Here is a 22,624-nt window from a genome sequence, read left to right as displayed (position 1 = left end):
GTACAATCAATACAAGGACAAGTCAAGGTATTCTTTAACAGTTCTTTACAGAAAAATTAAATTTATCAGTATACGCACGGGAACTTATTCGCTGGCGTACAGTTTAACCATGGGTTATTTAGGTTCATGTAACACACGTATGTAAGTAAACACAAAGTCCCAACGTTCGCCAAACGCTCTGGTCGGTCGGTTGGCAGAGTTGAGTGTTGGGCGAAGATCTTTGGATTTGTTATTCGTATGTCTTTATTTCCGTTCACGGAGGAGTGACGACTGACGTTTCCCTGCGGAAGCGAATGTGTGTGGGTTATGTTTTGTTTATTATAAAATTCTGTTTGTTGTATTTGGCACTACGCGTCGTTTTATTCGAATATCTGTCTTTTGTGTAATAACCCACACATTATAAAATACATCCCCGTATTTCACGGCGCGTGCAACATTTCGATTTAACGAATTCGAAAAGTAAAACAAACGAGTTTCGAAATAAACTTAACTATTTCCGAGCTGCACTGTGAAATTAGAAGCTTCAAGGTAAGTCGACGTAGATGGATGTATTATATTCAATAACTGAGAGCTGAGTGTAGTAAATGACTCAAGATACTTTCAGGTATATTATATGCGGTTGGACGCTTTCTATCACTTAACAAGTGTATTTTGTTGTTTGTCCCAAAAATGAGAAATGATCTGGTATCACAGTTAGTATTAACGTACACTTACAAATACAGCGAGGAGTTGGTAAGAAAGGGGGTGTGGCAGAGCAGCACTAGGCTCTCCTTGATTGTGTATGGCAAGTGAACTAAAATATGAACCGTAAAGATTCGAATGCGTACGGCAATATTTATTATCTCCACAGCACGAGATATCTAAAATATTCAAAAGTTTGTTATACCTTATCATGATTTACTCATGGTAATGTCTTTGACGCTAGCGAATTTCAAGCATTTGCATTTGCTACAACAATCCGCGATATGTGTTGTGGTGCTGCCTGAGGAAGCTTCGAAATGAAGAGTCACGAATTTTTGAATTAGTCTACTCGAACTGTTCTCAGTGGAACTGATTAGCTAGCCGCGTGGGTTATCTGTGGCAACCACTCCAACATTGGCAGTTGTTATTTACAAAGAGAAAATAAATGAATGAAATTTAATTTGCATTTTGTCATGTTACAGTTTACTTTTAATATTGTGGAGTTTCACACCGCGAAGGGTTTTGTTCTGTATATATCGTGCAAAAGAAGTATATGGTGTAAAACCTCCATAAATGGAAAGAAAACTCCCACCCAAATTCCACCTGTCGGACCAAAATACCCCAATACTCTGGGCTTCTGGTAATATGGTCTGTGTTATGTTTCGTGGAACGCTGAACAGGTACACTGCAGCTCTTAGAACCACCAAATGAATTCCCATTACAGCATATCCTTCATATCTAATGTAGCGGAAGTAGATATTTTTCTGCATGTCATCTTTCCCTTCATAATGATTTAGCCGTGAAAGATTATTCACTGACTCCTGAGACAGTAATTGAGTAGCTCTAGTAATGCCATGTATGCTAATGTCTAACAGTTATGGAACATTTTTCTTAAATAATATGTGTGTTGTGTTTTGGCTCCATTTGTAACTCGAGAAACATCGTACGGCGTATGCTGCATTATCTGCAAGGCTTCCAGGAAATTTACTTGCTCAAAAAATGACCACTTTATACTAGTGGCAGTCTTCAGTGAGAAAATTGACGATTGCATCGACCAGTCGTTGATAAATTTTTACGCCAAAATAATCGGAATATGGCTCTTCGACGACACCAGAAACAATTTCACCATTAATGCAGCGTTACCAGTCTTCGAAACGAAGCCTTGAACTGTAATTCATAAGCTTTCACGGCCGGAAACGTCACTCTTATTTAGATGTTCCTCGCATTTATTCCATGGTGGAATGATTTTTTGAAAAAATAATGTTCATTCTCATCGGGGGGGGGGGGGGGGGGAGAATATATAGGAAGACCCTGTGCATATGGCATTCATAGAAATCACGACACCGTTGTTTTTCTCCAAGAAATTAATTTGACCACGGCATAGGAGCCCAGAATATTTTAAGTAAAATTAAAACAATGACAGCCCTTGGTCGCAAAGAAGTCTTTTGACCTAGGTCTCGGCACCACTATGAGTGCCTTCATCAGAAGTAAAACTTAGGTCGAAAGACTTCTTATTTGCGACCGAGGGCTCTTATTGCTGTAAATTTACTTTGTAAACGGTCGCTGACCACGCAGCCATTTTCAAAACTTTAATTTTAAAAAATGTAAAAAGGCTTAAACTCTTGTAGTTCCATTACAAAGAGTTTTTGTAGATGGTAGAAATTTTTAAAGAAAGCGTCCTGACGTAAACCTGATGTCACTAATAACCTAGTCGTCTATGGGATGGTAAACCCTAATCTTCCTTTTCCTTTCTTTAACGTATTGCTGCGTTTATGTATAAAAACTGCAAGAAAATCTGAAACTGGATAAGCAAAATGAATTCGAAATGCTATCTCAGGACACCTATCAGAAGACGAAGGTTTTTAACGCTATTGCAATAGCATCTGATAGAAACAATCTTTGCTGCTGCCTCAGCTGTGGCACGAAGACTGGAAATCACCTAACTGGAGACGAGAAAGTTTTTTTTGGTGTGGTTGACAGTTGGAAGAAAGTTCGAAATTTTTGACCTCCTGATTGTCCTCGATATTTACGCTATGCTACATTCCCAAATATTCCGTAATCTTACATAACATTATATTGTATTTGATCCCTCTAGTCGATATGAGCATCCTCCGAAACATTTACGATACTTCTTTCGGTGAGTTTGCGCGACCACGATGTGCGTTGATAACAGAGTCCCACCCTCCTCTTTTATCTCAACCGCATATGCTCATTTGGTTAGCAATACCGAACATTAACAAGACACGCTGTCAATACCTCAAGGAGAAGTGTAATGGGAAAAGCTTCCAGTGTGCCGGCCGAAACACCGCACGCTATCTGATGTCTTCATTGTTGCGAATAGGCATTGCCATTTTAGGGCCTATTGGTTAATGGATAAAAGGCGGATTCCATATTGAAACGCACAGGGTTCGATCCGAGTTATATTTGTAAGATCTTTGTGTCACGTATCAGTTTATGACCCAAAATGCTAAGTTTCATTGTGGTTCGGACTGCAATGTATAAGACTGCTGTAAGATTGGAAGAAGTAAAGGGCATCCCCCCTCCCCCCCGCTTTCCTCCGACCAGTAGGACTCTGCCTAATAAGTCCGTCCCCAGTGATCGTTGTCGACGGGACGTCAACTCAAATCTTCCTTCCGTCCTGCATGCCTGCCTGCCAATTAAAACATTATTGTGATCAGACCAACATTCTCACAGCTTTATCTAGGATCTCGAAACATTGCTTGGGCTTTGGTAACAGCGTTACAATGCTTCAGAATTAAATTCTCCAATTCGTCTGTGAATCCTTTGTGAGATTGGTATCATATCAATGACTTTCTACAAATGTAAGATTTTATTATAAAACCTTCCATGTCGAAGGCTTCGTCCACAAGCTCGACAGTGAAACGCAATTATTTGATGTTACAAAAAGTAAGCAAAATTTGTTAACACATTTTACTATTTATTAATTATCACTCATAAACAATAAGGCCACAGTCTATAATCACAGAAACAATAGCCTTTGATAACAATGAGAACATTTTTTTTCTAACAATTAGTGAATAATTGCGCTCGATGCTCTTTGCAAAACGCCTTGCAACAAACAGCACAAAACGTTGTTGTCATTCTTCTCTTTTTCGATGGACATATGCGGCAGATAGTTTGTTCTCACGATGGGGCTCGATTCCAAGGACAGACTGTGTAGTGAGGCACAGGTCATTTGATATTCTTGGTTTGTGTAGCCTGCTTTGCATCCATGGTGAGAGTAGCTCTTCACTCAGTCGTATTAGGAAGTGTTTCCTCCTTAGGACATTCTCCTTTTCATGGATGGCGTTGTGAACGTAGATTATCCACATATTAACATACACAATGTTCAGAATTCCGTAAAAGACACATAAAGGCCAGCGTTTAGTCTTCCGGTTGCAAGAAATGTTGCTCGACATCTGGTCTAAATGGATCGACGCCACCTTTTGTGTCGTCGTAGTAATGAATCATCTTAGGTTTCTCAGTTCCTTCATCTATTCCAGCTGGGTCGTACATAGCCGATAACAGAAGGACTATTTTATTTGCCTTATGTTTATATGAGGCAAGAGTCATTTCCTTGTCAAAGATGAACACGGATGTTCTTATCTCTCTCTTTTTGGTTATAAATAGTTCTGGAAGTATTTTTAACTTATTGTGTCTCAAAGCACCAACGAGAGCCTATAGCAGATCGTCGGCTAACTTGTGAACTAGGTATCAACTGTAACATTTCGGTTAGGTCCTCTCATTGTTTTTGAGAGCTCCTTCACGTAGTATTCTCCAAGCGGCAGACCGTTAGTATATGTGCCTTTGCCGAGATATGGGGAAGCATCAACCATATATTTTGTTCCTGCGTCACACGCCATGACAATTTTACTCCCATATTTAGCGGGCTTGTTGGCTACGAACATACCTAACGGACATCTACTACGAAAAGCAAGGAGTTGTTTGTCCACTGTGATAAATGAGCCTGGTCTGTAATAGTTACGGCAATTGATAACAAATTCATCCCATAATTCCCTGACAGCAGCAAATGGATCTAACTGCTTTCGTTCCTCACGAGTAAACTTATCATCAAACCTCAGACAGGAAATTAAAAACTCAAATCGCTCGGAACTCACGGCTGCTTTATATCTAGGGCTACATAAATTACTGTCAAATAATTCACGAGTTGATAAATGGTTATTCTTCAAAGCTGCTGTCAAGATCAGGATACCAATTAAAGCTTTTAATTCTTCGGTGAAAGTTGTACTTTTGAGTGCTCTTTGGATTTTGATATTTTCCTCATTACTTCATCGTTCGTGTGATTTACTATTAATTGTAACAAGACATTGTGAAAAATAAAGAAAATATTTCTAACGGCGTAGCGACATTTGTAGCGCCATTGATTGTTGTTGTTGTTGTTGTGGTCTTAAGTCCTGAGACTGGTTTGATGCAGCTCTCCATGCTACTCTATCCTGTGCAAGCTTTTTCATCTCCCAGTACCTACTGCAACCTACATCCTTCTGAATCTGCTTAGTGTATTCATCTCTTGGTCTCCCTCTACGATTTTTACCCTCCACGCTGCACTCCAATACTAAATTGGTGATCCCTTGATGCCTCAGAACATGTCCTACCAACCGATCCCTTCTTCTGGTCAAATTGTGCCACAAACTTCTCTTCTCCCCAATCCTATTCAATACTTCCTCATTAGTTATGTGATCTACCCATCTAATCTTCAGCATTCTTCTGTAGCACCACATTTCGAAAGCTTCTATTCTCTTCTTGTCCAAACCATTTATCGTCCATGTTTCACTTCCGTACATGGCTACACTCCATACGAATACTTTCAGAAATGACTTCCTGACACTTAAATCAATACTGGATGTTAACAAATTTCTCTTCTTCAGAAACGCTTTCCTTGCCATTGCCAGCCTACATTTTATATCCTCTCTACTTCGACCATCATCAGTTATTTTGCTCCCCAAATAGCAAAACTCCTTTACTACTTTAAGTGCCTCATTTCCTAATCTAATTCCCTCAGCATCACCCGACTTAATTGGACTACATTCCATTGTCATTGTTTTGCTTTTGTTGATGTTCATCTTATATCCTCCTTTCAAGTCACTGTCCATTCCATTCAACTGCTCTTCCTAGTCCTTTGCTGTCTCTGACAGAATTACAATGTCATCGGCGAACCTCAAAGTTTTTATTTCTTCTCCATGAATTTTAATACATACTCCGAATTTTTCTTTTGTGTCCTTTACTGCTTGCTCAATATCCAGATTGAACAACATCGGGGAGAGGCTACAACCCTGTCTTACTCCCTTCCCAACCACTGCTTCCCTTTCATGTCCCGCGACTCTTATAACTGCCATCTGGTTTCTGTACAAATTGTAAATAGCCTTTCGCTCCCTGTATTTTACCCCTGCCACCTTTAGAATTTGAAAGAGAGTATTCCAGTCAACATTGTCAAAAGCTTTCTCTAAGTCTACAAATGCTAGAAACGTAGGTTTGCCTTTCCTTAATCTTTCTTCTAAGATAAGTCGTAAGGTCAGTATTGCCTCACGTGTTCCAGTGTTTCTACGGAATCCAAACTGATCTTCCCCGAGGTTGGCTTCTACTAGTTTTTCCATTCGTCTGTAAAGAATTCGTGTTAGTATTTTGCAGCTGTGACTTATTAGACTGATAGTTCGGTAATTTTCACATCTGTCAACACCTGCTTTCTTTGGGATTGGAATTATTATATTCTTCTTGAAGTCTGAGGGTATTTCACCTGTCTCATACATCTTGCTCACCAGATGGTAGAGTTTTGTCATGACTGGCTCTCCCACGGCCGTCAGTAGTTCCAATGGAATATTGTCTACTCCGGGGGCCTTGTTTCGACTCAGGTCTTTCAGTGCTCTGTCAAACTCTTCACGCAGTATCATATCTCCCATTTCATCTTCATCTACATCCTCTTCCATTTCCATAATATTGTCCTCAAGTACATCGCCCTTGTATAGACCCTCTATATACTCCTTCCACCTTTCTGCTTTCCCTTCTTTGCTTAGAACTGGGTTTCCATCTGAGCTCTTGATATTCATACAAGTCGTTCTCTTATCTCCAAAGGTCTCTTTAATTTTCCTGTAGGCGGTATCTATCTTACCTCTAGTGAGATAGGCCTCTACATCCTTACATTTGTCCTCTAGCCATCCCTGCTTAGCCATTTTGCACTTCCTGTCGATCTCATTTTTGAGACGTTTGTATTCCTTTTTGCCTGTTTCACTTACTGCATTTTTATATTTTCTCCTTTCATCAGTTAAATTCAATATTTCTTCTGTTACCCAAGGATTTCTACTAGCCCTCGTCTTTTTACCTACTTGGTCCTCTGCTGCCTTCACTACTTCATCCCTCAAAGCTACCCATTCTTCTTCTACTGTATTTATTTCCCCCATTCCTGTCAATTGCTCCCTTATGCTCTCCCTGAATCTCTGTACAACCTCTGGTTCTTTTAGTTTATCCAGGTCCCATCTCCTTAAATTCCCACCTTTTTGCAGTTTCTTCAGTTTTAATCTACAGGTCATAACCAATAGATTGTGGTCAGAGTCCACATCTGCCCCCGGAAATGTCTTACAATTTAAAACCTGGTTCCTAAATCTCTGTCTTACCATTATATAATCTATCTGATACCTTTTAGTATCTCCAGGGTTCTTCCATGTATACAACCTTCTTTCATGATTCTTAAACCAAGTGTTAGTTATGATTATGTTGTGCTCTGTGCAAAATTCTACCAGGCGGCTTCCTCTTTCATTTCTGTCCCCCAATCCGTATTCACCTACTATGTTTCCTTCTCTCCCTTTTCCTACACTCGAATTCCAGTCACCCATGACTATTAAATTTTCGTCTCCCTTCACTATCTGAATAATTTCTTTTATTTCATCATACATTTCTTCAATTTCTTCGTCATCTGCAGAGCTAGTTGGCATATAAACTTGTACTACTGTAGTAGGCGTGGGCTTCGTATCTATCTTGGCCACAATAATGCGTTCACTATGCTGTTTGTAGTAGCTTACCCGCATTCCTATTTTCCTATTCATTATTAAACCTGCTCCTGCATTACCCCTATTTGATTTTGTGTTTATAACCCTGTAGTCACCTGACCAGAAGTCTTGTTCCTCCTGCCACCGAACTTCACTAATTCCCACTATATCTAACTTCAACCTATCCATTTCCCTTTTTAAATTTTCTAACCTACCTGCCCGATTAAGGGATCTGACATTCCACGCTCCGATCCGTAGAACGCCAGTTTTCTTTCTCCTGATAACGACATCCTCTTGAGTAGTCCCCGCCCGGAGATCCGAATGGGGGACTATTTTACCTCCGGAATATTTTACCCAAGAGGACGCCATCATCATGTAATCATACAGTAAAGCTGCATGCCCTCGGGAAAAATTACGGCTGTAGTTTCCCCTTGCTTTCAGCCGATCGCAGTACCAGCACAGCAAGGCCGTTTTGGTTATTGTTACAAGGCCAGATCAGTCAATCATCCAGACTGTTGCCCTTGCAACTACTGAAAAGGCTGCTGCCCCTCTTCAGGAACCACACGTTTGTCTGGCCTCTCAACAGATACCCCTCCGTTGTGGTTGCACCTACGGTACGGCTATCTGTATCGCTGAGGCACGCAAGCCTCCCCACCAACGGCAAGGTCCATGGTTCATGGTGGGGGGGGGGGGGGGGGCGCCATTGATAGGGGACTGAACATGATGAATATTATTTCTTTGAGGTGTACACGCCGTCTTCTTTTAGGAACTACAGATGACTAGCGACGTCCATCCTTACCCTGCAGAGAGATCTTTCGAGGCCGAATGATGTAGTCCTTACCATCGAAAGATGAAAAAAAAACTTGTACCTAAATTTGAAATGACGTGTGACAGTGGTGACGAGGGAGATGAAGAAACAATCCTAGGTCGCTTTCTGGATAGCAACTGAGCATGACTCCCTTTCTCGCCAGAATTTGGAGAGTCTGCACCAACGATTATAATTTGACGTTCTTCACTCTCGCTCTCTGTAGGGTCAGTATCATCCTCTTCAATGTTATCTGGTTCATCTTCACTTATCGAATCATAAATGTTGCTGTCATTCTCCTCTTGCTCCAGCTCATCAAGTAATTTCCTTATTTTATCTCCCAGATTTGGGTCATTTGCCTTTATTAAATCAGACATCTGAAATTAAATACGAGATAGCAATAGACTGCGAGTTTATAAATGCTCGTATTATTAACTCAGTAAACAAAGCTTGGATCATGCATAAAAGTAATCATTAAACCCATATTGTGAGCATTACTGACCTTATAAGAGGTAAAGAAGTTACAAACTATCGTAAAAATGACGACTTTCAGAAAAGCTGCCACTGTTTTCTAAGCAGTGCGTGGAGTTTTTTCGTGGCAGTCATAAGCACATCAATCAGTCGCTAATGTTGGGAAGGTACTGACGAGGTGGAAGCGCTTGTGACATTGCCGCGCTTTTCAAGCAACAATGAAGAATTGGCAGTAACAATAATTACGAGCGCTTGTGTTCTATGGTTTATTCCGTTTGCTAACCAGTGTCAAATAAGCTATGGTGTCCATCTGGAGCACATTATAGTGAAGCCACCATTCGGATACAGTTGTGAAGAAGGCACATGTCAGACGAAATTTGAAATCCAGATTCATAGTAGGAGTCGCTTATGAAAGTCTGATCCGATAAGTTCTTGAATATTGTTCGTTGGCCTGGGACCCACACGAAGTGGCTTGGCTGATTTTGGGGAGGGAACCAAAGAGTGAGGTCATCGGTCCCATCGGATTAGGGAAGGATGGGGAAGGAATTCAGCCGTGCCCTCTCAAAGGAACCATCCCGGCATTTGCCCAGAGCGATTTAGGGAAACCGTGGAAAACCTAAATAAGGATGGCCGCACGCAGGTTTGAACCATCGTCTCCCCGAATGCTAGTCCAGTGTGCTAACCACTGCGCCACCTGGCTAGGTACACGAAGGTGGATTAACCCATGACGTAGACATGTCTACACAGTACAAGGAGAGAAATTCATAACAATACCCATTCGAAGATGTGGGGAGATCATAAAGACGAACAAGCCTCCTAATAACAGTAAGAGAAAATACGTAGCTTAAGAAACTGCTTTTGAATGTGCTGTCCCTGAGCAGCACGTATGTAGTATTTTGCTTTAACGATCTCACCTCCTTAATGTTAAGTCGGTATCTTCTCAGGTTTCAATTTGCCTTTAATGAATCTCGTTCCATATGCAAAACAAAGTTGCAATGAGCCAAATTAGAACACTTCGAGTCTTCCGAAATTCTTCGCAACTTTCGCAGTAGTGTGAGCGCTGGCCGCATAGGAAAAAAAAAAAAAAAGAAAATCTGGCGACCGTGGCAGCATTAAAATGGGGAATCTCGTATTATGCCGCTTCAGCCTATTACGCTGAAACGGTCACCATGTGCATGTGACCCAAGTTCGCGAAATGATACGTAGTTGCTCATTTTCGCCACCGTGGTAATTTTAAGATCGAAATATTCATTATATAACAGACATTAGTGATAAAAATTTTATTACGTGTGGAACCGATGTCCACCATCATTAGTATGAGGTGTGTGACTCCGACAGTGACGTATACTCTTTGCATTGACCGCAGGTATAAAACACGTGATTTGTTAGCTTCCTAAAGGATGCAAAATATAACACCATCGACCCTCTCCTATTGCTCATACAGTGAGACCCAGCGACCTTGCTACTTTAAAATGTTTAATTCTGGGTAATTTGCACGTCGTGAGCTACGCTGCCTCAAGACACATACCCAGTTCCTAACTATCATACTAGTCTTACTTTAAGTATTTAACATGAGATTATACGACTCAGTGAGTAGATTATGACAGCATTTTAAGTTTTAAAATTCGGTCAACAGTTTTATGAAAGCTTGAAAATCAAAATTTTGTTATACTAAATGACCGTGCCCCAAGACAGCCAACTAGTAATTTAGATACGTCTATATAATGTTCACGGAGTGTTAAAATCGTAAAAGATATTGCTTAAACACAAACATTGTAAAGCTTCAGAAAAATGGTAAAGTATAAAAATTTGTCCACACCTTGTAATTTTTATTGATACTAAGGATAGTGTCACGCATAGTGTTGATAACTGCTTCACAAGTTAGCCGACGATCTGCTACAGGCTCTCGTTGGTGCTTTGAGACACAATAAGCAAAAAACTGGCAATCATGCTGCAGCGCCATTGCGAAATGGCTTCATATTACGCCGAAGTGTTGCGGAAAACCGAATTCGGAATCTGTCGTACTTTGACATATTTTTAGCACGAAATTCTTTTTACTTTCTTGCTCCGTATGTCAACTCCTTGTCCATCTTCGGGGAAATTAAAATATTAATCGCACATCCTCATTTTCTACTTGACAAGTACTAGTAGAGGTTCCTAATGTGGCTCCTTTAAAATAAGCGCATTAGATTGGAGATCTGTATAATCAGGAACCACTAGCTGGCTGTCAAATGTAAATATTAGCTGCAGGTGAAAATTGCTCCATTGTGTGTACATTCAATTGATAGTGTCGACACGTTCCCACACTACCGAATTTATCTAGTACTTGTCTTTCACTGAAGAGCCAAAGAAACTAGAACACCTGTCTAATACCGTGTAGGGCCCCCGCGACCACTCGGAAGTGCCGCAACCGTGGCATGGACTCGACTAATGTCTGAAGTAATGCTGGGGGGCATTGACGCCATGAATCCTGCAGGGCTGTCTATAAATCCGCAAGAGTGCGAGGGAGTAGAGATCTCTTCTGAACAGCACGTTGCAAGGCATCCCAGATATGCTCAATAATGTTCATGTCTGGGAAGTCTCGTGGTCAGTGGAAGAGTTCAAACTCAGAAGAGCGTTCCTGGAGCCACTCTAGCAATTCTGGACGTGTGGGGTGTCGCATTGTCCTGCTGGAATTGTCAAAGTCCTTCGGAATGCACAATGGACATGAATGGATGCAGGTGATCATACAGGATGGTTACGTACGTGTCATCTGTCAGAGTAGTATATAGACGTATCACGGGTCGCACATAACTCCAACTGCAATGGCCCAACACCAGTACAGAGCCTCCACCAGCTTGAACAGCCCCTGCAGACATGCAGGGTCCATGGATCATGAGGTTGTCTCCATACCTCTACCCGTCCATCCGCTCGATACAGTTTGAAACGAGACTCGCCCGACCACGCAACATGTTTCCAGTCATCAGCAGCCCAATGTCGGTGTTGACGGGTCCAGGCGAAACGCAAAGCTTTGTGTCGTGCAGTCATCAAGGTTACACTAGGGGGCCTTTGGCTCCGAAGCCCATATCAAGGATGTTTCGTTAAATGGTTCGCACCCTGACACTTGGTAATGACCCAGCATTAAAATCTGCCTCAGTTTGCAGAAGGGTTGCACTTTTGTCACGTTGAACGATTCTCTTCAGTCGTCGTTGGTCCCGTTCTTGCAGGCTCTTTTTCCGGCCGCAGCGATGTTTGAGATTTAACGTTTTACCGGATTCATGATATTCTCAGTACACTCGTGAAATGGTCGTACGGGAAAATTCCCACTTCATCGCTACCCCGGAGGTGCTGTGTCCCATCGCTCGTTCGCCGACTATAGCACCACGTTCAGACTCACTTAAATCTTGATAACCCGCCATTTTAGCAGCAATAACCGATCTAACAACTGCGCCAGGCACTTGTCTCATATAAGTGTTGCCGATCGCAGCGCCGAATTCTGCCTGTTCGCATATCTCTGTATTTGAATATGCATGCCTATACCACTTTCTTTGGCGCTTCAGGTATAAACATATCGCCACACGGTCACATAAATTTGCCCTGTATAAACTCATTTACACTGTGTCTCAGTATTACAGTGCGTGATGGTGCATCCTTTGTACCAGTGCTAGTTACTACCTTACCATTAGCAAATGGAGCTTCTGGACGATTTCATAGACGAAGTGTACAGGGATTGGAGAAAAATATCGAAACACCAAAGACAAAACACATTACATGTCTAATGCGGGATAGGAAAACGGTTGGCATTCAGAACAGCTTACAGTCGTCACGGAATGGATAAATAGAGGTCTCATATGGTTTTAAAGAGAATGTTATACCATTTTTTCTGCAAAATAGTGGCAGGTTCAGGTAACTATTATGACGTCGGAGAGCGATCACGCACCCTTTTCTACAAAGCAGGCCACAAATGCTCAATAATATTGAGACCTGGCGAATGCGGTGTCCAGAAAAAATGTGACTATTCATCCTCGTGTTCACATAACCAATCCTGGACGATACGAGCTGGGTGGACATGGACCCTGTCGTCTTGGAACACAGCATCACTATTGGAGAACAAGCATGGTACCATGGGACGGACCTGATCAGTCACAATGGTCACGTAATCCTCGACAACAATGCGACCTTGCAAGTTAACCATGCGGACCATGGAATACCACGGTATGGCTGCCCAGATCATCGCCAAACCCCCTTCACGTATTACCTAAACTAGGCCAGAACTTGAAAACAGTGTGCAAAAAGACTCATACGACCAAATAACTTTTTTCCACTGCTCCTTAATCCTATTTTTATGGATTCGGCAGCACGTTTTTGCATGACTGATATGTTGTTTTAGAATTCCAGTTCGCCCTGTAATACCCTGCTTCTGGAGCTCAATTCGTTTATTTTTGGTACTGACAGCGTTCGCGAGTGCGACCCTCAGTTCCGCAGTGACGTCTATAGCTGTTTTCTTATTTTTCGTCACACTCCTCCTGATTGACGGCGGGCCACGATCACTCAACACACTTTTCGTCCGCGCCGTGACTTAGCTGGTAATTTTCCGCTTTCCCTGTACATGGTATAAATCTGAGATAGGTGCCTGTTGAAATACTAAACACTTTGACTACCTTGATTGCGGAAGCATCCACCACACGAGCATCAACAATTTGCCTACGTTGGAATTCACGTAGCTCTAACATAACTCACACACAACTACAGTACACAGAACACTGTTCTGACCAAAACGTATTGAGGACATTGCACAGGTGCCGTTCGTTGTCAAAGACAACAGTGCATCCGGAAGGGGGCTAGCACCGGCAGTTATGTTCAAGTATGCATTTCTCACAGAGTGTTTCCATATTTTTGTTCAACACTTGTATTTTCGTGGCTGTAGGAGGATCGTTCTGAAGTCTGTCGCAAATCCCGTTTACGCAAACTTTCTCAACAGTGTTTTCGCTAAAAGAATGTTTTCTTCCCTCTAGGGATTCCTTTTTCAGTCCACGGAGCATTTCTGAAACACTCACGTGTTGGTCGAACATACCGATATCGAAACCAGCAACAGGCCTCTGAATTGCTGACACGTCATCCTTTAATCTGACGTGGCGGAGATCCTAAACACTCGGAACAGTACTCAAGAACGGATCGCACAAGTGTTCTGTTCGCAGTCATCTTTATAGATGAGCTACATTTTTTCTAAAATTCTCCCAATAAACCGGAATCAACTATTCGCATTCCCTACAAACTACCTTAGGTGCTCGTCGTATTTCATTTCTCTATGCAGTTTTACGCAGAGATATTTAAACCATGTGACTGTGTCAAGCAGCACACCACTTGTTACTCGAACATAACAGGATAGTTTTTGCTACTCATTGCATCAGCATAAATTTTTCTACGTTTTGTGCAATGCCATTCACCAAACCAAAAGTAAATTTTATCCACATCACCCTGTATCCTCCCAAAGTCACTCAAAGACGCCACTTTTCCCCCACGGTAGAGCCATCAGATAATTGTCGCAGATTGCTGCTCACCCTATCGGTCAAATTGTTTGTGTTTACGGGGAACCAGAGGGCTTCTATCACTCTTCTTTCCCTGGTGCACTCGACGATACTTTTGTCAAATGGTTCAAATGGCTCTGAGCACTATGGGACTAAACTGCTGAGGTCATTAGTCCCCTATAACTTAGAACTAGTTAAACCTAACTAACCTAAGGGCATCACAAACATCCATGCCCGAGGCAGGATTCGAACCTGCGATCGTAGCGGTCTTGCGGTTCCAGACTGCAGCGCCTTTAACCGCACGGCCACTTCGGCCGGCATACTTTTGGCGCCAACGAACTGTCGCCGTCGAGGGCAACGTACTGGGTTCTATTAATCAAACAGTTTTCAAGGCAGTGTGGCACTACAGACTGGAATACGGGATCTGCCCGTTGTCCTCCATCGATGGTTCACAGGCTATCGTATGAGAGACGGTCAATCTTGAGTTTCACGCGAGCGATACTTTCTAAATTCGTGTTGACTGTGGTATTTGCCCAAGAATAGTAACATTCTCTGCTTTGACGAATTTTGATTTGCGTCCATAGCAGTCAGTTTAGCACCATCGTTGTTACTAATAAATAAATGAGTGAAAACAGGACAAATACCTGTAATATCAGTGTCTCGGTTTTTGTTTACTGTGCTGTTATGAAGTCCATATTCAGAACTTATGCCTGTTAGTTATTACCAAACTGTGAACTGTGTTCTCGTTGGAGAACAAATTCCAAATAGGCCGGGTTTATTTATTTACTTTTCCGCATAAAATCAGTTTTTTCAGCACGTGTCACGCACAAAATTGTGTCACTGTAGCTTGTATGTAGAAACGTATGTGGGATAAGCACTTCATATGCATACAGTCTCATCCGCCCCTTGAGGACATATAAAGTGCTGTTTCAGGTGTCTGGGGGTACCATGGGGGAGGGAGCTGTCAGACTGATTTTTCTGGACTGCGCAGAAACTTACGGCGACTACACAACTACCTGTCATCAGAAACATGCCGTAGTCGTCGAATTGTTTGGCCCAAGTTCACTGCCTCTTAGAAATCGCTTATGCCATACTTGTATTTCTTGTCGTCTGAGCGAACGTTTTTACAGTAAGTTACAGGTCGAACTAACTTTCAGACCAATAAAACTAACTTCATACTGTTAAGAGTTGCACGTGTTCGTTGCATGTCCATATCTTTATTACTTTGGAATCTAGTGCACAATGAAGTTAGGAAATTACGAACAAGACCTCCTACAAACTCATTCGTACCACGCCCCCAAGACGAATCCACAACACGCGTCGAGGGACTTCAATCTCAGCAAATCCAGATTTATCGCCATAGCCCATTTCATCACATGTGGAAGCAGAAATGCTAAGATTTTCAATTTTACGTGCCCTTCCGTATTTTACATAAGGCGCAAAATTGCTAGCATCTCATAGGTAAGGCAGTTCTTAGCACTGCAGGTTGTAAGTGAAACTACGTTCTGGACCGGAACTAAAATATGAACCTTGCCTTTCGCAGGCAACGCCCTTTCCGACTGGAGATCCAGGCAAGACTCACGTACCACCTTATTCAATTTTGCTAGTACCTATCTCATACATGCGAATAGTAAGGATCTGGGGTCAAGACCCGGACCTGCAGAGAATCTTAGTCTACTACGAAGTTTCATAAGCGCGCCTACTTCGCTTCAGAGTGAATGATAGTCTGTAAATAAATGTACCACGTCTGTAAATGTTATTCCTACTGAGCGTTGATTCGCGTGGAAGAAATCCGTGCACGAAACATTTTAAAAGCGCTGTTGCTCAGCCCACATAGTATTAGGACTGTGTGATGCTTACTACTGAAACAGGCTGTCTTTTGGTATGTGCCACAAGCGAGTATTTTAAGAAATTACATTTACAATAAAAAGCAATAAATAAAGCACTTCGATACTGGCATGCAGCTATTGCGCCAAATCATTTTTCGTAACTGTTTAAGAGCAGTAAATCATCGCCTTCTTAAAATAATTTTTAAAGAAAGTTATGAATGTTCTTACTCATCAAAGAATATCTGTTTGCATTTATTTGATTTCAAGCACATCAGATTTCAACGACATTCGTGTGACCATCGTCATATTCACTCGTGTATCCTTTTAGTTACCGTTTTGCTTATAATCATCCTGTGTTGCCTTCTTTTAAGTGTATTTTCTCCAGGACTGGGTGTTGTGTTGTCCTAATCATATTAATTTCATCCTCATCGACGCGCAAGTCGCCGAAGTGGCGTCAAATCGAAAGACTTGCACCAGGCGAGCGGTCTATCCGACGGGAGGCCCTCGTCACACGACATTTCATTTCATTTCAACAAATACAAAGTGTTGGAGGAAACACATGATTACTTAGAGACTGGGCAGGTATTAGCTCAATTTTGTTATCATATTTATCGGCGGCTTGCGTGCCTGCACAGTATCACTCATACCATTGACAAGCTGCGCCTTTTTGTGACAAATTTGCCCGCAGTACGGATAATGCTGGCTTTTACCAGTGAAGTTTGTGAATAGCATCGTGCGCAGTGTATTTTTTATTCCAAAATACTAAATTTTACCCGCTACTCTCAAAAAGCGACGCTCAGACATGATACTAATGTTTGTACAAAACCGGCGATGTATTGGTAGCCCAGTCAGAGGAGACCCAAACAGTTAGGAGACATGTGAACGTCAGTTTTATTCGGCACCTTCAACTTAAATTGTTTATTAATTAATAAACAAACTGAGCTTATAAACCTTTTTAATTAATTTGGCAATTATCAATTTTTCTTTAACCCACACTATTTGCTAACTCGCGCAGTAATATTTGAGTGCAAGAAGCATGTAGAGGTGGAAACTTGCCTTCACGAACTTCTTCCCGCGAGGATCGCTCTGCCGGCCGCGGTGGTCTAGCGGTTCTAGGCGCGCAGTCCGGAACCGCACGACTGCTACGGTCGCAGGTTCGAATCCTGCCTCGGGCATGGACGTGTGTGATGTCCTTAGGTTAGTTAGGTTTAAGTAGTTCTAAGTTCTAGGGGACTGATGACCACAGTAGTTAAGTCCCATAGTGCACAGAGCCATTTGAACCATTTTAGGATCGCTCTGTCACCCTTCTTTCTCTTCAGATGTGGTGAAGTACTGTTAAAATCCGTTTCTGTGGCAATTGGTCTGGCCCTGGTTTTAATTCACGAAACATTTCTGCTGGAATTTTCTTTGCCACGGAAATAATTTGGGGGAAGTCTGTTGAATATGATTTAATGATGTGCTAGAACCCTAAGACGAAGAGCGAAGCACAGAAGGTTTCAAAATGAATGTCGTGGTAGCATTTGTACATTCAGCTTACAACTACTATAAATAATAGATCACTTGAAGGAGCAATTCAGTTTTTCTTATAAGCGTTCAATGCGAGCATTTTTCGTTACGCGTCGCATATAGAGTCGATAGACGAATTCATTCCATACCTTGACCAGTGTGTGTGGGGTTACAGTTGCAACAAAATGCTTCAGTCAGATAGGGCAGCTGATAGGGGAAGCATATGCACTTGATCCTTTATGAAACCCCAAAGGTAAAAATCGTATGACGTCAGATCGGCGCTATATGAAGATGAATCAGATGGACACACGGGAATTGTTCTGTCGTGCAGTTGTTTTGCGTAAACAGATTCAGTAAGCCTCATAGAAGACAGAGTGTCTTTCTAGCACATTTTGGAATTCGACTGAGGAAGATTAGCTGTCTATAGGGACAGCAGATTACCATTCAGAGAAATGTCGATCGTGTCGGACGGAACCAGGCAACTGTTACGAGGGTTTGTAATCGCTGGATGCAGGATGGAACGACGGACCGATGGGACTGATTGCACCCACCTCATTGCACCACTACACTTGATGAGAGGCATATTGTGCGCATGGCAGTGATGGACCGCTGTACCACTTCACGAATCCTGTCACAGCACATTAGCTGTATTGCGCAACAAGCAGTGTCTATGTGTACCATTCGACGTCGTTTGCAGCAGCGTGGAGTGTCCGCAAGGCGTCCATTGCTGCATTTACCACTGAGTCAACGCCACAGGCGGTTGGCCGGCAATGGTGCGGTGAATGACGGACATGAAAATCAAATGGAATGACTTTACTTTACCGACGAATCCCGATTCTGCCTGCACCAACGCGATGGTCGAATAAGAGTCTGGAGACATGTGGTGAGAGACCGTTGATCTGTTGCCTGATACATCGCCATACTGATTCTGCACCCAGTGTTATGGTTTGCGGTGATACTGAATTCCACTTGTGCACCCCCCTAGTACGCATTGTTGGTACGCTAACCAGCCAGCCTTACATCTCTGAAGTGTCGAAACCTGTTGCCCTCTCATACCTTCGGAGCTTGCTGATGGGCACAGTGCAACAGGATAATGCGTAACCAATTGTGGCACGCAATGTTCAAGACTTCTTCGTCGCCCATCGGATTGCACCTCTGCCTTGGCCTCCCTGTTCTCCCAATCTCTTGCCTAGCGAAAACGTCTGGTCGCTGGTTGTGGAACGACTGGCCCGGGATACACCACTCGCTGCTACACCGGATCAACTTTGGCAATATGTGGAATCAGCAGGGACTGCTATACCCCAACAACACTCCCAGAGCCTCGTGATTCAATGCCGAGGCGTGTAGCAGCAGTTACAGCCAGCAATGGCGGCAACACTCTATTGCTTTCATCATCTTCCTCTTCACACGGTGCTGTATTTTCAATCATACTATCTTTGTACAGTGTGTTATCTCCCAAATCATTTTGGCTCTGATATCTCCAGTTCTTCGTGGTGGTGCATTTTGGATGACCAACAGTGAAAAAGAAATACCACACTGCAATAGGTAAACTCCCCAAAACCACTACCAAATTACTAGATTGTATGACATAGCAAAATTCTTATGCTTCCACCCAAAGATACTGTGTGTGTAGCACAGTACTACAAAATACACATCCAGAGAGAGAGCTAACTAAAATCTGCAACAACCCCAGTAAAAGGTGTGTCGCTTTCGGGGTAGCCTGTTCGTCTGCACTTACATGTTGTGTCCAACAGCGAACACTGAGCTAGCAGAAATTTGCACAATGCATGCATAATCGTCTCTGACCAATCTGCTCGCGGAAAAAACCACTGCTGCTGCTATGCCAAGCGAGGGACCTTCCACCCATGGTAATAATGGCAAAACAGATCCCAATACATCGGCGGAAATATCAGACTGCCAGAAATACACACCTAGATTACGAGGACATCACCCCTTGCATTCACCGCTATTCTAGCGGCCGTCACAGTGTCCTTGGCCGCGAACGAGAGAGCTCCACATGTGTGCCCTGCCCTACGCTGGTCCATCCCCGCCACTAATGGTAAAGAGATTTGGATTATTTGTGCCAGCCACCAAGTTTGTTGGAGACAATTACACATACGTTTTGTTTAAAGAATGCGTATTTTTTTATCATTCATTGGGGGGGGGGGGGGGGCGTGGACCAGCTTGGTTTAGGGCAGACATGTGGAGCTCTCATGTTCGCGGCCAAGGATGCGGTGGCGGCTGATACAATAGTTCCGTTCCCTACTGGCATCTCACTTGGATTGTTCGATCTGCATTGTCCGGTGAATGCAGAGGGTGAGGCCCTCGTAATCTAGGTGCGTATTTCTGGTAGTCTGATATTTCCACCGAAGTATTGGGATTTGTTTTGTCGTTATTACCGTGGGTGAGAAGTCCCTAACTTGACATAGCAGCTACAATGACTTCTTCCGCGAGCAGTCTTCTCAGAGACGATTATGCGTACATTTTACCATTGTTTAACTTCCTGTTGCCTAATGGTTCCCAACAACTGCTACAGTTTTATCTGAAACAAGCTGTCTGCATCATCACTATTACTTGCTAAATCGTGTTAAAAAAAACGTAATCAAATACATCTGTTAACTTTTATTGTACACAAATGTCTTGCAATAACAAGTTGAAATTTTGCCACATATTATATTATGGTCTACTTATGCAGTGTGTGAAATTCGGCTTGGATACCACTTGTCCGTTTTGTGCTACCACACTTCGAAAATCCATGTTTTTCAGGTAATTTTTCAAATTTTTGTATTTTCGTGTGCATGTAGCTCTGTTTTTGTGACTGATATGGGCATGAGGAGTTCTGTGTGTGTTTAGGCCAAATTAAGATTACCACAAAAATTTATAACCTTTTTGAGTGAATTATATTTGGCATAGAGGGCACCTACAATATGTACCTTTTAACGTATTACCTTTTTTAATCACATTTTGGAATTTTTTATTTTCCCTCAGAAATATGTTGTTGGTGTTTTGATTCATGGAGTGTGTTATCTAAATGGATGTTACTGGGTTGTAAAAAATTTCACTGGACTGTGTGGAATAGTTCCAAAGTTATTAAGAGCTGAAGTTGGGTCTGAAGATAGATTGCCAGATGAGGGTTGCAGTTTATGGGTCACGCCACCTTCTTTCACAAGTCATAATTCTGGAACTAATTGGCAGGGGAAACTAATACTTTGTACACGAGTGTTCCACACATGGTAGAATTAGTGTACTGAATTTCAGTCAAATCTGAGACTATGAGCTGGCGCCCCTGGTTGAACTGACATGGAATGACCCAAAGCCCAAAATACTGGTATGATCCTTGATTACAACATGATTTTTGAGTAGAGTTTCAAAAAATTAGAAACAGTTGGAGAATAACGGTAATGTTTTGTAATATTCAGCCACTTACTTTTCGAGAAAAGCAGCATCGGTGAACGGACTTAACCCTAAAGAGACGTAATGGGATGTTAAGCACCCCCAATAAATTTTATTTTTTCCAATAGTTCTACATTTTAGCGAGAGGGAAATTTTGGTCCCACTCTAAATTCAGTTGGTTCAATTGCCTACAGCCACTGTCCACTGTCATTGTTTACCGCGCGTTCTCTGAGTCACCAGCTTTTATTGTTTTTCGCTTGGGGTGTCGTACACCCCTATGTGTCCTTTACGTACTCATAGTGGGATTTTAAACACCCCAGTGAGTCTGTTACATAACACTATTCTTATGGTGTGTTTAGTGTAGTTTTCGTGATAATATGGCTTTAGGAAGTGGTAGTATCAGAGACTTGCTCATGGACGAGGGCAGTGATAAAGTGTTGAGGATATTTTTGGTGATGATACAGATGAAGATCCAGACTTGGGTTTGAAGAAAGTGACTTTTCTGACGAAGAAATCGCCAATGAAGAAGCTGACCCAGAACCACCACAAAATGAAAGTAACAGAAACTTAGTGCCATGGTGCCACTTGCAAGAGTTAGAAATGCAGCTGCTCGCGTTGGAAGAAATGGACACACATGGAGCGTTCAGGAACCTAAGCGACGAGGACGAACACTAGCGAGAAATTTGGTCACTCACTTGCTTGTAGCGAAAGGACTGGCGAATGATGTAAGTAGTCCTTTCTCATCTTGGAATTTACTAATAGATAATACAATCTTAGACGAAATTGTACTAAGAACAAATCAAGAAATTGAACGAAAAGTGCAAGAAATTAATACAAAACAAAGCTATCACGGGATTGTAACCGAAGTTTGGCATTTTTAGGTTTACTTTATTTGTCTGGGGTACAACGAGTTTGCCATGCAAATTTAGAGGAACTGTGGTCCGTCGCTTTTGGATCATCTATTTACCGCTCAACTATGTCTTTGAACCGTTTCAAATGTATAGCATCATGCTTGCGATTTGATGACAAAGCCACAAGACAAGAAAGGCAATCGACAGACAAATTTGTAGCAATATGTGGTATTTGGAAAAAATCGTAGAGAACTGTAAATCCTTGTATATACCGCCAGAGTACGTGACAATAGACGAACAGTTTCTAGGATTTAGAGGTACATGTTCATTTAGAGTGTATATGAGAAACAAGCCCGATGAATATGGCCTGAAGGTTGTTATGATGAACCGTGCTAAAACATTTTTATGCTAAATGCATCACCATATGTAGGAAAATGCAAACCCCAAATAAAGAACCAATACCATCCTCTTATGTAAGAACTATGTCTGAGCCAGTCCACGGAACTAATCGTAATATAAAAGTCGATAATTGGTTCAGTTCTGTGCCTTTTTCCACCATATGCTTCAAGATCATAAATTAACT

At 42.2% G+C, this 22,624-nt stretch overlaps 1 protein-coding gene across 2 annotated transcripts in view; it reads left to right on the top strand.

Annotated features, from left to right (window-relative positions):
- The first annotated feature begins 262 nt into the window (after window positions 1-262).
- The window catches only part of LOC126415935 (protein spitz-like), a 496,935-nt gene continuing 474,573 nt past the window's right edge, over window positions 263-22,624 (top strand). For both annotated transcript variants that reach the window (XM_050083469.1, XM_050083468.1), the window contains exon 1: window positions 263-528. The gene's annotated coding sequence lies outside the window, so the exon portion shown is untranslated. The remainder of the gene's footprint in view (window positions 529-22,624) is intronic.

The sequence above is a fragment of the Schistocerca serialis genome, chromosome 1, assembly GCF_023864345.2.
Source record: "Schistocerca serialis cubense isolate TAMUIC-IGC-003099 chromosome 1, iqSchSeri2.2, whole genome shotgun sequence".
Classification (NCBI taxonomy): domain Eukaryota; kingdom Metazoa; phylum Arthropoda; class Insecta; order Orthoptera; family Acrididae; genus Schistocerca; species Schistocerca serialis.
Note: the sequence above shows the minus strand (reverse complement) of the source record. Positions and strands in the feature narration are given on the sequence as shown.